The sequence below is a fragment of the Lissotriton helveticus genome, chromosome 1_1 (assembly GCF_964261635.1).
Source record: "Lissotriton helveticus chromosome 1_1, aLisHel1.1, whole genome shotgun sequence".
Taxonomy (NCBI): domain Eukaryota; kingdom Metazoa; phylum Chordata; class Amphibia; order Caudata; family Salamandridae; genus Lissotriton; species Lissotriton helveticus.
Window position 1 is genome coordinate 990,888,666 of NC_136057.1, and position 13,450 is coordinate 990,902,115.

The following is a 13,450-nucleotide window of genomic DNA, read 5'->3' on the forward strand; positions in this document are numbered from 1 at the left end:
GAGTGCGTGCCGAGGGGCGGCCAGACAAACGTTAGCAAAGCGCCGCTATTGTTTCGGAACAGGGAATTTTGGCGCGCTCCTGGAAGAACGGCGAAAGAAGCCGGGGTGGGCAATTTCTAACAGAAGAAAAGCGCGCGCATTGAAGGGAGCGAAGCAGGGTCGACCAGGGCAGCACCTGGAGGGGAGACCCCGTGCAAAAGTTACAACAACGAAGTGGCATGTATGTGTCTGGTTGTTCACGCTACATTGCAGTGCGTAATTTTCATTCATTATGCTAGATGTAACACAAAGTGCAATATTCTAAAACGAGGTGACATTTATGGAATGTTTTTTCACTAATGTATTGTGTAATTAGTAAGTGATTATTTGTACATATCCTTAAAACAAGGTGAATTAAGGTTTATAGATCTTTGAATACTGCTTGAGTTACATGATTGACACTGCCTGTTAATTACAAGCCTCCAGTGTTTTTTAAAAAACGAGGGTCTGTTTTTCACTACAATCAGCCCACCTTTTATTACAGGCTGGTGATACGCATCCCTATTCTGACATTTAACGACATTAATGGTGCAATAGGTCGTTTATAGGAGGGATATTGGGGCTGATTGTGCTGATATTTCTTTTGTGGTACACAGCAACAGGGAGGTTTCACCCCATGTCCGGTTCTAGCACTGGGCGCTCTCTGCACCTTATCGCACTGTTGGTTCTTAGTTGTCTGGCCCACGTTTTTAGTTCGTGGTTAGCAATATGCATCTGTAACCGACTATCCGGGATGCAAAGCAGCCAGTAATACGTTCAGGTTGTATCAGGTGCTGGAGTTCACTCGGCTTTCGGCGTCAGGCAGCTGTTTCAAATGTACGGTTAAGAAGCCGGTTAATTTACAATTGCTTATTTGGGGCGACGCACGATCACGTAAGCAACGTGTGTGCTTACTATAGCCTGCTGCCCGACTTGGTATTCTTTTAAAATAAGTTGTTGTCATAATGTAGATGGGGGTTTCTAGGGGTTCTTTTTTCGAAGAATGTTGCACTTTTGTGCTTCTTGAGGGTTTAAACTTTACTTTTTACCGTTCTTCCGTTTTCCTGAGATGTGTGTGCCTGAGAAGGGCCCTGCTCTCCCCAGGGACTCCGAGAGGCCCAGTTGCTTGGGATGGTGGGCAGAAGAACAAGGATAGGGGAGTGAAGGAAAGGCTAGCGCTGAAGCGATAGGAGTCTACAGCCGTGTGACTATGTACGTGAGTGAGGGGAAGCAGGCAAGCAGAGTACACTTTGTGAATGCGACGAGGGCATGCAAACAAGTGACAAGGCGAAGAGGTCATGGGCAAGGCACAGGTGCAAATGAGTGCGGAGGGAGCTGGAACTGCGGCCTTAGGCTGTTATGGACTAGGGTTGTGGGGTACATAGAGAGAGGGTACGAGCATTCCCCTATCTCCTAGAGGAATTTCAGACACCTCCTTTTTCCTGCAACCTTGAAGAGACTGCAATAATCCAGTCCACCTTATCTGCCCCATATCAAACTGTGTGTACTAAACAGGTGTGCCTGCCTGTTAGACTTTGAAGGCCATGCGTACGTTAGATTAGAAACTCCGCACCCTACCTCACGGCACTGATGGACTCCCTACGTCGCCAGAGTGTACTTACCCCCCCATAACTTAGGCTGCGCAGTACCTCGTTCTCCATATAACTCTACTACAATGCCCAGTGGTAGTGAACAGGTGCGCTGCATGTACTTGTCTTGTCGTCGAGGGTCTTCCGTTACAATCCATAGAGTGAGATGTCGACCCACTCATGGTTTACAACCTATGCCCAGTGCATTATGGGCATGTCAATCCCGCCTTCACATAGCATTTTGTCTGCAGGTCCCATAATATTAGAACTATCAAAAGGGTGTTAAACCAGGCTCCTCCGTTGGCAGGAAGTTATTGAAGGTGTGCCCCTGAACCTATGCAACAGCGCTCGAGTGTGTTTGGGTGGGCTGCTATGTTCTGCGGGCTCTAGTAATGCGAGCAGGTGGGTGTACAGGGATTGACCATTATATTAGACCACCATGACGTGACAACTGCATTCATCAAAGCTGCAATTTGCAGACATGCAGAAGACATAATACTGTGTGCATGCACTGTACAGAACTTTTTAAGTGGCACTGTTACATTAGTTTACCACATGCAGTAGTCAACCACTGCATTGAAAACAGACATTCAGGCCAAGTCTGCTCCTGTTTTAATGGTTCACATCTCCTTTCGTTATATAAGGCGGATGCACTCTGCGGCTTGTTTGTGTGCTTAGGTTAATGGAAAATAGGAAAGGCGGGTTTCCTATACCGCCGACCTCGGTATATTTTACTTCTACAGGCTGCTTGTTACCAGAGAAATTTGCATGTCAATTTCACTTAAAATCTGTATTTTCATAATTTTGGGTAGAGAAAACGCTATGCTATTGACAGCGTAAGCAATTCAGATAAACTGAAGAGCTAGAAATTCATTCCGTTTTTCCGCCAGACAGAAGCATGTCATGTTCATTAATAAAGAGTAATGTTTACACACATTTTTATAATATTGAGCATAAAACGTTTTACTTCAATCCGGGGTGAAATTACCAGCTAAAGGTGATGAATCAGACCCTTAAGGGTCTGATTCATTAAACACTTATGCAGCAACCTTGATGTTAAAGCAGGGAATTATGAAATCCAGACGTCTGCTCATGGTCAAAACACCCAATTCTTTAAATGCGCAGGAAGAGAGGAAATACGCACTGCGAGAGACTGAAGCACATGTAAATGCCCTTCGTTTAAAGTAAAGCTGTTAAACAGCTTGAAGTAATTCTGAACACACACCAGAATGTCCCAGATCACAGAACATTGTTATGTCCTTGGTAGTAAATTGAGGCAGGGTTTGTTGTTACCGAATTGGGTGACAATTTTTAAGGTGAAGGTGATGTGTTCTGCTAATTTTCTGTTGCAGTGTTTGTACTTCATTATTGCAAAAATACTGCGCTGGGGCGATAGCTGGTGGGTTGGATCCAGTTTTTGACTATTTCATGATGCTGTGCCCTGTAAAGTTTTAATTTACTTGTTATATTACTTCGTGGATGGGGTAGAATAGCACTTTTTCCAGCTGTTTGAGCATTTAAGAGTTCGGTCGGCCCAAAACTTTTTGGGCGTTCTACTAATGCTCAGGTTGTACGTGGGTAGAATTCACAAGGCAGACGCAGCTCCCTGATGGGACGGGTCCCCACCATGGGCTGTGAATTACACAGAAGATGCTCTGTCGGCACTCAAGACCTCAGGTCATTCAGCTGATGAGTTCAGTTTTTGGAAAACTCACGGTCTAAATCAGAGCTAACGCTACATGGGTGACATTAAATTTCACCTGGAGAATAGGCTGGCTTTATTGATGTCCTCTAAGCACTTGCAATACTTTATCCTAGCCATGGTTGCAGCTTATTTCTCTTACGCAAGGAACAGCCATTGACATAAGTCAAATTTTGACACTCTAGAACGACTATCATTGGTATCTGCTAGGTGATAGTTGGAACAATTGTGGAACCATTCACGAATAAGGTATACCACCTTCTCTTGGGGTCATCCTGGGGATTAACGACATCTAGGGGTAGGGCTTGACGAGACTGAGAGCCAGTTCCCCAGGTCCCACTTTCCTTTGCAAGCGGAAAGCCACACAATGGACTTATTTCAGTGTGGAGGTACTCACCATACGAGGTGCTGTTCACTATTCTAGGGGGGACATGGCACCAGTCCAAACATTGCACCTGTCCAAGCGACCCTTCAGGGATGATAGGTTAAAGCCAACATTATTAGTGAGCTATCCTAGGGTTGGCTGTATTGCGGGCAGCCCTCGGGCTAAGTCTTGAGGGAATATAGAGCAGCTTGCTTTACCAGTTTTTAATCTCATGAATGGGTAAATGAAAAGAACAGGTGTATAACAACAAGTATATATATTGGTTCTAAACACACCCCTGTAGTTCCTCTCCGAGGCAAAAAACAAGAATCACAGTCAGTAATCTTATTTAACACACAAGTACATTGGCGCAATATACGTGAGCCCATGATGAGCTTTAATGGCGAATAATTACAGTGTAAAACTTATATGGCACACAGTAATTTAGCACCATATACGTTGAGCTCTAGGGGTGTAATAAAGCCATATATTAATAATATGGGGGAGGAACCACGAATGGCAGAAAGGCAGGGCCTAGAGCCTGTAGAAAGATTACTTGGGGTCCTGGTAATGATACAGACCCTGATGTCACACCCAAAGGTGCCCAAGAGCCTAGTGGCGGCACCACATAGTTCTAGGGATGCATGTGATCATGTCCGGTTGGCTGGGATGATATTCCCCAGAGGTCAAAGTGGCGAGCGGAAAGGGTCCTTTGGCCAGCTTATGGCCTGGCAGAGGTAGGGCTGTGCTAATTCTTTTAGCTAAAGACTGTGAGGCTGCACTGTTAAGTAGACTGTCTTGTTTTTACACATGGACCCTATGCATAGAAACGTGGGTAGGAAACCAGGATTAAGAGGCGATGTCCTCGCCTACAGCTCAACTTTCTTGTGTAACAATGATTGTTAAAATAGGAAGCCAATTTATAGCCTACCATGGTGGGGGTGGCGCAGATCCTATGATTAACGACATAGATGCTGCAATCGCAAACAAACAAACTGAGGCTATGCTTAACATTTACTGTCGACGTGTTAATGTGTAGTAATCTGGCACTAAGATTATCTAAAACTTAACAATGGATGGTACTGTAAGTCTAACGCGTGTACAGCAGTTATCGCCGGAAACACTAATGGTGTGTGTCTATCTTTTCAATTTATGTATGACCGGGTGGATACCTGGAGTGCTCCACATCACAACAACTGCAACAGGTGGACAGCCCAAGGGAGGCTTACGTCAGGCACGGCTGGGTCCATGGCGGATATCTGAGGAGTGCCCCACACCGCAACATCAGCAGCGGGTGGACGTCGATAGCGAAAGAATACGTCGAGAAAGAGGACACCAAGGGCCCAAGTATTGCTGGCAGGTGTAAGTGCTACCCATTCCCTAAGGTGGAAGTGGGAATTGTCACCCAGGTTTTCTTGGTCTTTCCCTGGTTCTTGCATTTTCTCAAACCTGTCACGCAGGGGAGGAACGCAGCACCAGAAGTGGAGGAGCTACAATGGCCGGCACAAACAACAGGCTGGACGCAGGACAGGGAAGAATTGGTTTTGAGGGTCTGTGCCAGGGTCAGTTCAGGAACTTCTTTCAGGGACTTTTAGCCCAGCAGCCCGACCCCCTGTCAGTGGTGATACTTCACCCAGGAGGGACTGAATTGGCCAAACTGGGGAGGCGAATACTCATTGAGTCCATCTCCACTGTGGGGGGGTCTTCAGGACTTGCCTGGGTGGCACAGTTGTAGGGCCTCAACTTATCCCGTGGTGGCAGGGACTCGGTCAGGGCGTTGAATCACTCGATAAAGAGGATCAACACACAGAGGGACGAGTTATTTCAAGCCCCCCCCGGTTGTAGATGATCCAACATGGGTGTATTTGTTCTACCTGCTGAAGGGAGTCCATTTGACGGAGGGAGGAAGGGTCCTGTAGTCTGATGATGTCAGGGCCGGGGTGGAAGGTTTTGCTAAAAGTGAGAACTTTCTAGGGTAGGTCTAGGCAGGGGGAGGCCAGATCGTCGGTTAACAATGCTGGCCTGTGGCGGTAAGGTCATTATCGGTGAGCACATATTTGAGGTCTGAGGGGGCGGGCATCATCCTATGGAGGTTCCCGCCCAGGGGGAGGGGCCTGCGGGCCACTCCCAGAACTCCAGGGGCAAGGTAATATGCAAAGGAGCGCGGGTAGGAGTAGTTCACGCTTTCCTTAGGCTGGTAGCCACCCCGCGCGCGTGGACTCATGACGCCACCGGCGCAGAGTAAGGGCCCTCCTTTAGTGGGTAAATGGAGTTCAGGGCGTAGACCGGGCAATTCCCGGGGTAACACTGCGCATGCGCACATCCAGAGGGGAGGCGCAGCTTGTAGGACCTGACACCGGTAGTGACCCTGCCATATGGCCAGAAATGTACAAAAATTCTAGATGAGGATGTTTAGTCTAAGTTAGGAAACAACATGTATTAGAGTTTTGTTAAAGTCAGGCTCTCAAACTTGTTGCTAAGAATTATGTACCTAAATGTCCTGCTGAATTTTTGTATAAATTGTTGATTATGCAATTAAAACCTTTTTTAATTTCATACTTTAATAAATACGGCCGGGCGACTAGCGCCCGCCTTCCAAAAAGTAAAGACGTCTCGTGTCCACGTTCCTGGGTATTGGGTGCCGGATTGGGGGGGAGGCGGCAGCTAGTCGCTGACCATGTGAAAAGGGGGGGCCCTCGGCCCCCCCGCACGCATGGCGGCGTGGCGACCGTCGCCCCCACTGTCTCCTTTGTCGCCATTCGGCGGTGGGGGCGTGCCCTTGGGGGCGCGGCCCACCGCCGATTGGCTGGCGGCCTCCCTGACCCGGATCCTGGGAAGTGGGTCCGGGTCAGGGGGGGCGGGCTATAGGAGGGGCCACCTGGCCCCTCGGGAATAAAGAGATAGGGAGCGCCCAGGAGACCCCCTTGTCCCTGGACGCTCCCTCGCCGAAACGGTGTGCCCCGCGCTCGGGGCTTCTTTGTTTTCCCACCCACCATCCCTTGGAACAAAAAGTTTTGTAGCAGTTCTTATGTCTGGTTGAATGGTAAGTTTTGAAGGTACGGTCCACGGGTCTCACAGGGTAATAGAGATGGAACTGTTGGTATATTTTGTTGATGCTTTTGTCTAGGAATTTTTTCCCCTTTTAGCAAGTCATGTGTGAAGTGAATTGTATTTGATGCTAAGTGTCTTTAGGCCTTTTTTCCCTTTGTAGCTATACGTTGATACTGTTATTTATTAGCCAGTGTAGCTGTCCTTTAGAATTTTTCCCATAGGCCGTCGTATTTATTAGGTATGGGGCATGCGGTAAGGTCATTATCGGTGAGCACATATTTGAGGTCTGAGGGGGCGGGCATCATCCTATGGAGGTTCCCGCCCAGGGGGAGGGGCCTGCGGGCCACTCCCAGAACTCCAGGGGCAAGGTAATATGCAAAGGAGCGCGGGTAGGAGTAGTTCACGCTTTCCTTAGGCTGGTAGCCACCCCGCGCGCGTGGACTCATGACGCCACCGGCGCAGAGTAAGGGCCCTCCTTTAGTGGGTAAATGGAGTTCAGGGCGTAGACCGGGCAATGCCCGGGGTAACACTGCGCATGCGCACATCCAGAGGGGAGGCGCAGCTTGTAGGACCTGACACCGGTAGTGACCCTGCCATATGGCCAGAAATGTACAAAAATTCTAGATGAGGATGTTTAGTCTAAGTTAGGAAACAACATGTATTAGAGTTTTGTTAAAGTCAGGCTCTCAAACTTGTTGCTAAGAATTATGTACCTAAATGTCCTGCTGAATTTTTGTATAAATTGTTGATTATGCAATTAAAACCTTTTTTAATTTCATACTTTAATAAATACGGCCGGGCGACTAGCGCCCGCCTTCCAAAAAGTAAAGACGTCTCGTGTCCACGTTCCTGGGTATTGGGTGCCGGATTGGGGGGGAGGCGGCAGCTAGTCGCTGACCATGTGAGGTTTTACTGATAAAGCTATACAGCGTACCAAAGACAATGTGTGGAATCGGGTTCCAGCCAGTGGCATAGCCAGTGTGTCATCGTCCTGAGTGCAAGGAAGGAAACCGACTCCAGCTCCTGTTTAATCTGTGGAATACAGCAATAATCTGGGTTCAGTGGGCAGGGCGGAATGGCCTTAGCGGCCACTGGGCGTTTTCCAGTTGGCCGGCAGGGTGGGGGCTGATTTTTGAGTGGTGGAGACTGTTTTTGTTACTGGAGGCCGGTTTTGCAGCAGTGGTGCAATATCGCCTCCCTCTAACAAAAACACCATCAGTGCTTCCCACTAGCACTGATGGGCCTACTGATGGTCCCACCCGACATTAACACAAGAGAACCTGGCCTTTTCTCGCACGATAGGTGCTGTTAAACAATTTGCTAAAAGACTGGGCGGGAAACCTGTAGATATATTACTCAAGATTTATGCAGCTAAATGTGTATCCACTGCTGTATATTGGGCTGGCATCTGGGGATTGGCAGATTGCACCCAAATACAAACAGTGGAAAACGCATTCTTGAGGTACCTTCTATCAGTCCCACGATCCACGTCTACAACCATATGTCATAACGAACTTGATAGAGTTCACATCATTGATCTGATAAAGATAGCTCCAGTTATGCTGTGGTATAAGATCTGGACATGTGAGGATACAATTTTCAACAGGGAAGTAATTCAAGACTGCTTAAACCAATCCGCCCCCAGCAAGCAGCCATGGTTAGCCTATGTTAAAAAGTTCTTGAACTCCATTGGTCAACCAGATCTCTATCTACATCCCACATCATGCTCACGAATAACTAAAAAAGCTTTAAAAGTGGCATGCCTTGACTTATTGGAGGAGAGGAGGTGGCATTTAGATGGGAATAAGTCTACTATTGTAGCCCACCGATGCATCCTTCACGGTTTGGGCCTTCATCCTTATCTGGCGCCAACCTATTCGTGCTACCATAGAATGCTTTTGACACGAATGAGGACTGAGTGTTTTTATAGGTTAACAACGTTCCCTGTTCCTAATGATTGGTCTGTCAAATTGATCAAATGCCCGTGCGATGATACATCTACCCAGTCAAACATACACTGCATTTTTTTCTGCAAGTATTATCAGTGGGGGAGAAAAAGATATTTGATACCACTGTTAAAGACATGGGGTCTGAGAAATTGTAAAACTGCACTGTTCAGACTGTATATGTTGAAAGATGAACTCACCATTGTAACGGCAATTACATTTTTGACATTCGCCGTAAAATGTAGAGGGACCATGTGTAATGACTAGGATCTCGAGGATAAAACGTATTATCTTGTGCATAATTACATCAAATAATACATATTAACCAAAATGAAACATGTATCCCAGGACACTGTATGAATTTTATGATCTTTTAATGAATTTTATAATTCTTCTACGTATTTTAAGAATCTTTTATATGTTCTGCCTATACGATGTGTGTATTTTGTAATAAGTTTTTAATGAGAAAGCTATTTAGCGTGTTCAATGTTTGTATCTTGCATTTCTGTCTGCTTTTATGGTTTTTTGTCAAAATACCGAATAAAGCTATCTTTGTATCTTGTATCTTGTATCACAAGAGATTGTGCTCACAGAGCACCACCATTGGCCTTGATGAAAGTGATGAGTCCAACTTACCTTTCTTATTCCTAGAAGATCTCTGCAGCAGGAGCTGCATGGGTGAAGGTTGCAGCAGCTGCAGGAATCGAGTGCTGGGGCCTCATCAACGCTGCATGGATGAGGGTCCCAGCTACAGAAATCTGATCCTTGCATCCGGGGTCCCGCATGTTGATGGATGGAGGAATCCGGGCCTGGGTCCCTGGCTGGCACTGGAGGGAACCCTGTTCAGTAGCGGCTGCTCCTGGCATGGCCTACATGGACATTATTTACTGGTGTATGGCAAATAAGGGAAATCAATCGAAAACTATATTTTCTAAGGGCTTCCCTACCTTTCCTCCACACAGCGATCCAGGGTGGTGGCGTCACAAATATTTTGACGCCAGCATGCTCGTCACTGCCAGGGTGAAATGGTAATTCCATGAGCATGGCCAGCAGAGTAAAAATGCTGTGTATGCTCAAATGATCACCAATTCTTTTGAAATCCAGACATGCTGCAGGTAGTACCCTAATTCACCGAGGTTCCAAATCTCTATGCACAGTTCTGTAGGAGAACATGCAGCAGGGATTCCGTTCTCCTACAGAACTGTGCATAGAGATTTGGAACCTCGGTGAATTAGGGTGCCCCAAAACTCACCTCAGTACCCAAAATCCCCTTACCGAGCTAGCTACAGTGTCTCATTGTCATAACAAACTCCCAATGTTTAGACAAACCAGAACATGAACTTACAATACCTCAGGCATCGTGGAACACATGAGCACTCTTTCGTTATACAATCATTACAAACCAGAACGTGTAGTAAATGAGGACACGTGCACATTTGAAATATTTATTTACTAATGCCGTTTTCTCAAACGCAGTATCTTAGATAATACAAGGAAACATATTATCAGAAGCAAAGTTATCAGCATAGTTACTAGTCCATAAAAAGCAAATGGTGACAGCATACTAAAATGCTGAGGTGAATAAGGGTTAACAACTCCTAATTCTCACCCTCCCTAACTAGCATATTATATTAATATCTAAGAAGGTCTCTTTGGGTTTTTAGCAGGGCGGCCCCATACCTCAAGATCCTAGTATGAAGAGATCACATCAGCTTCCACCAGCTCTCTCTGCATGCGAACCGCATCAAGTGTATCTGTTCTCTAAGCAAAGCAATATAAAACGCGCCTAAAGCCAGAATTTGTCAGGAGCTGCACTTATGTTATGTCTATGATGGTGCGGAGATCAGACCTCACAACAATTTGTGTCGAGTTATCCTTGAAGCTTCAGCACTCTCTGTACAGACATAGTTTACTAAGCAAAGCTGATATCAGAGCAATAACATATTATTCTCATGTAAATCACAACGCTCTTGTAGATTGAAAGCTAAATCAACAATTAAGTGTCGTGTGCAGAAGCAGCAAAAGGAAAAATGGCGTTTAAACATTTAATAAGCTCATGCTAACTTAACACAGTATATAGATAAGCAGTAACTATATGAAGAAATGGAATTTATGTTTCGATGGACCCCGTGGTTTGGTACGAGAGGAACCTTCTCCCTCCTTTGACTCGGCTAAGGCTAGTTGATGCGGGCTGGTGGAAACTCCCATTATCAATGCTTAGGCGGGCGGCCCTCTTCAAAATGATGTCACTCCCTCGTTTTCTGTATGCCCTTCAGAATACGCTTGATATCGTCCCAGCTAGTTACTTTCGTTTGGTGGAGGATCTACAGCGTAAGCTGTTGTGGGATGGAAGACCGCGTATTGCGTTGGCTAAATTAACGCTCCAATGGTATGATGGTTCAGAAAAGGGGGTGGTGATGAACAGAGTGCCTGAATTAAGCAGACCACTCTTACCCAGTCCAAAGATCAGGGCTTGATCCATCACCGTTTTTTAGCTCACTGCACCATCCCAGCTCAGAACTTGGCTATATGCAAATTAGTCTGTTCCTGTCCCAGTGCATGATGGGAACAGGGCAAACCAAACTACCAAGCCAATTCTTATACTGGGAAGGAAACAAGCTTCCGGGGACCGGTTTCTGCCATTTCAGGCGTCGTCGGCCCGGCTTGCTTGAATCCTGATGGTGCAATGAGCAAGGGACTCACATCTGAGTATACCCTTCCACGCTTATGGTGGACAAAATGATTCAGAAAAGGGGGTGGTGATGAACAGAGTGCCTGAATTAAGCAGACCACTCTTACCCAGTCCAAAGATCAGGGCTTGATCCATCACCGTTTTTTAGCTCACTGCACCATCCCAGCTCAGAACTTGGCTATATGCAAATTAGTCTGTTCCTGTCCCAGTGCATGATGGGAACAGGGCAAACCAAACTACCAAGCCAATTCTTATACTGGGAAGGAAACAAGCTTCCGGGGACCGGTTTCTGCCATTTCAGGCGTCGTCGGCCCGGCTTGCTTGAATCCTGATGGTGCAATGAGCAAGGGACTCACATCTGAGTATACCCTTCCACGCTTATGGTGGACAAAATGATTCAGAAAAGGGGGTGGTGATGAACAGAGTGCCTGAATTAAGCAGACCACTCTTACCCAGTCCAAAGATCAGGGCTTGATCCATCACCGTTTTTTAGCTCACTGCACCATCCCAGCTCAGAACTTGGCTATATGCAAATTAGTCTGTTCCTGTCCCAGTGCATGATGGGAACAGGGCAAACCAAACTACCAAGCCAATTCTTATACTGGGAAGGAAACAAGCTTCCGGGGACCGGTTTCTGCCATTTCAGGCGTCGTCGGCCCGGCTTGCTTGAATCCTGATGGTGCAATGAGCAAGGGACTCACATCTGAGTATACCCTTCCACGCTTATGGTGGACAAAATGATTCAGAAAAGGGGGTGGTGATACCCCCTTTTCTGTATCGTTTTTGGCCACTATAGGTGTGGCAGGGTATACTCAGACATGAGTCCCTTTCTCACTGCTCCATCAGGATTCAAGCAAGCCGGGCCGAAGAGGCTGAAATGCCAGAAACCGGTCCCCGGTAGCTTGTCTCCTTTCTGGTGAAGAATTGGCTTGGTAGTTTGGTCTGCCCTGTTCCCATGATGCACTGGGCCAGGGACAGACTAATTTGCATATAGCCAGGTTCTGAGCTGGGATGGGGCAGTGAGATAAATAACGGTGATGGATCAAGCCCTGATCTTTGGACTGGGTAAGAGTGGTCTGCTTAATTCAGACACTCTGTTCATCACCACCCCCTTTTCTGTACCAATGGTATGATGGGGCATCGCTCTCCCTGATATTAAGAGATATTATTGGGCTTTGCAGTTGGGAGCCATCAATCACGGTATGTACGGCCCTGAGTTAAACCCTGGTTTCGCCATGGATAGGTGGATACTTCCTGGTGGTACTTATTATAGAGCGTTGTACTCTAAATCTGTAGTGAAGACTTTGACGGGGCCAACCAAGACGGCTGTGCGGATCTGACTCGAAGCTACCAGTTCGTTAGGGTGGTAGGACCGTCCGACTTTGGCTACCCCGCTTTTCGGCTCTGACAAGGTTGGTAAACTGTGGTACACTAAAGGGTTCGACAAGTGGGATCTCATTGGCATCTCCAAGGTGGGAGACCTATGGGTGAAGGGACAGGTGAAATCGTTCACGGCCTTGCAAACCGAGTTTGAATTGGGAGGGACGGAGTACTTCCGTTATGCTCAGGTTCGGCATGCGCTAACGTCCATTTTCCCGGAGGGGGAGGAGATACCGGAGTCTACCCCGTTAGAGGATCGTATCTTGGATGGCCATATGCCTGATAGTACCATTTCCCTGGTGTATAAGAAACTGATTAATCACAGGGCGGACCTTCTATTGCAACTGCGCGATCAGTGGACCCGTGACGGCCTTGAGCTTGACGATGAAGACTGGCAGTCGGCGATCTCCTCACCGAAGGAGGTCGCTATTCCAGCACGACTGAGATTAGTCCAGCTCAAAATATTACATAGGGTATATGTCACGGGTCCCCGTCTGGTCCGGATGGGCTTTTCTGAGGAGGGTCTGTGTCAGCGGGGTTGCGGTCATTTGGGGACGTTCCTTCATATCATCTGGGAATGCCGGGAAGTGTTTGACTATTGGAGTAGGGTCCATGAGGTGATGGAGGAGGTCACGGGCGTGGCTCTCTTACCGGAGGCCAGACGCTGCTTGTTGAATGTTTGGGAGCCCACTGATGATAATGCAGAAC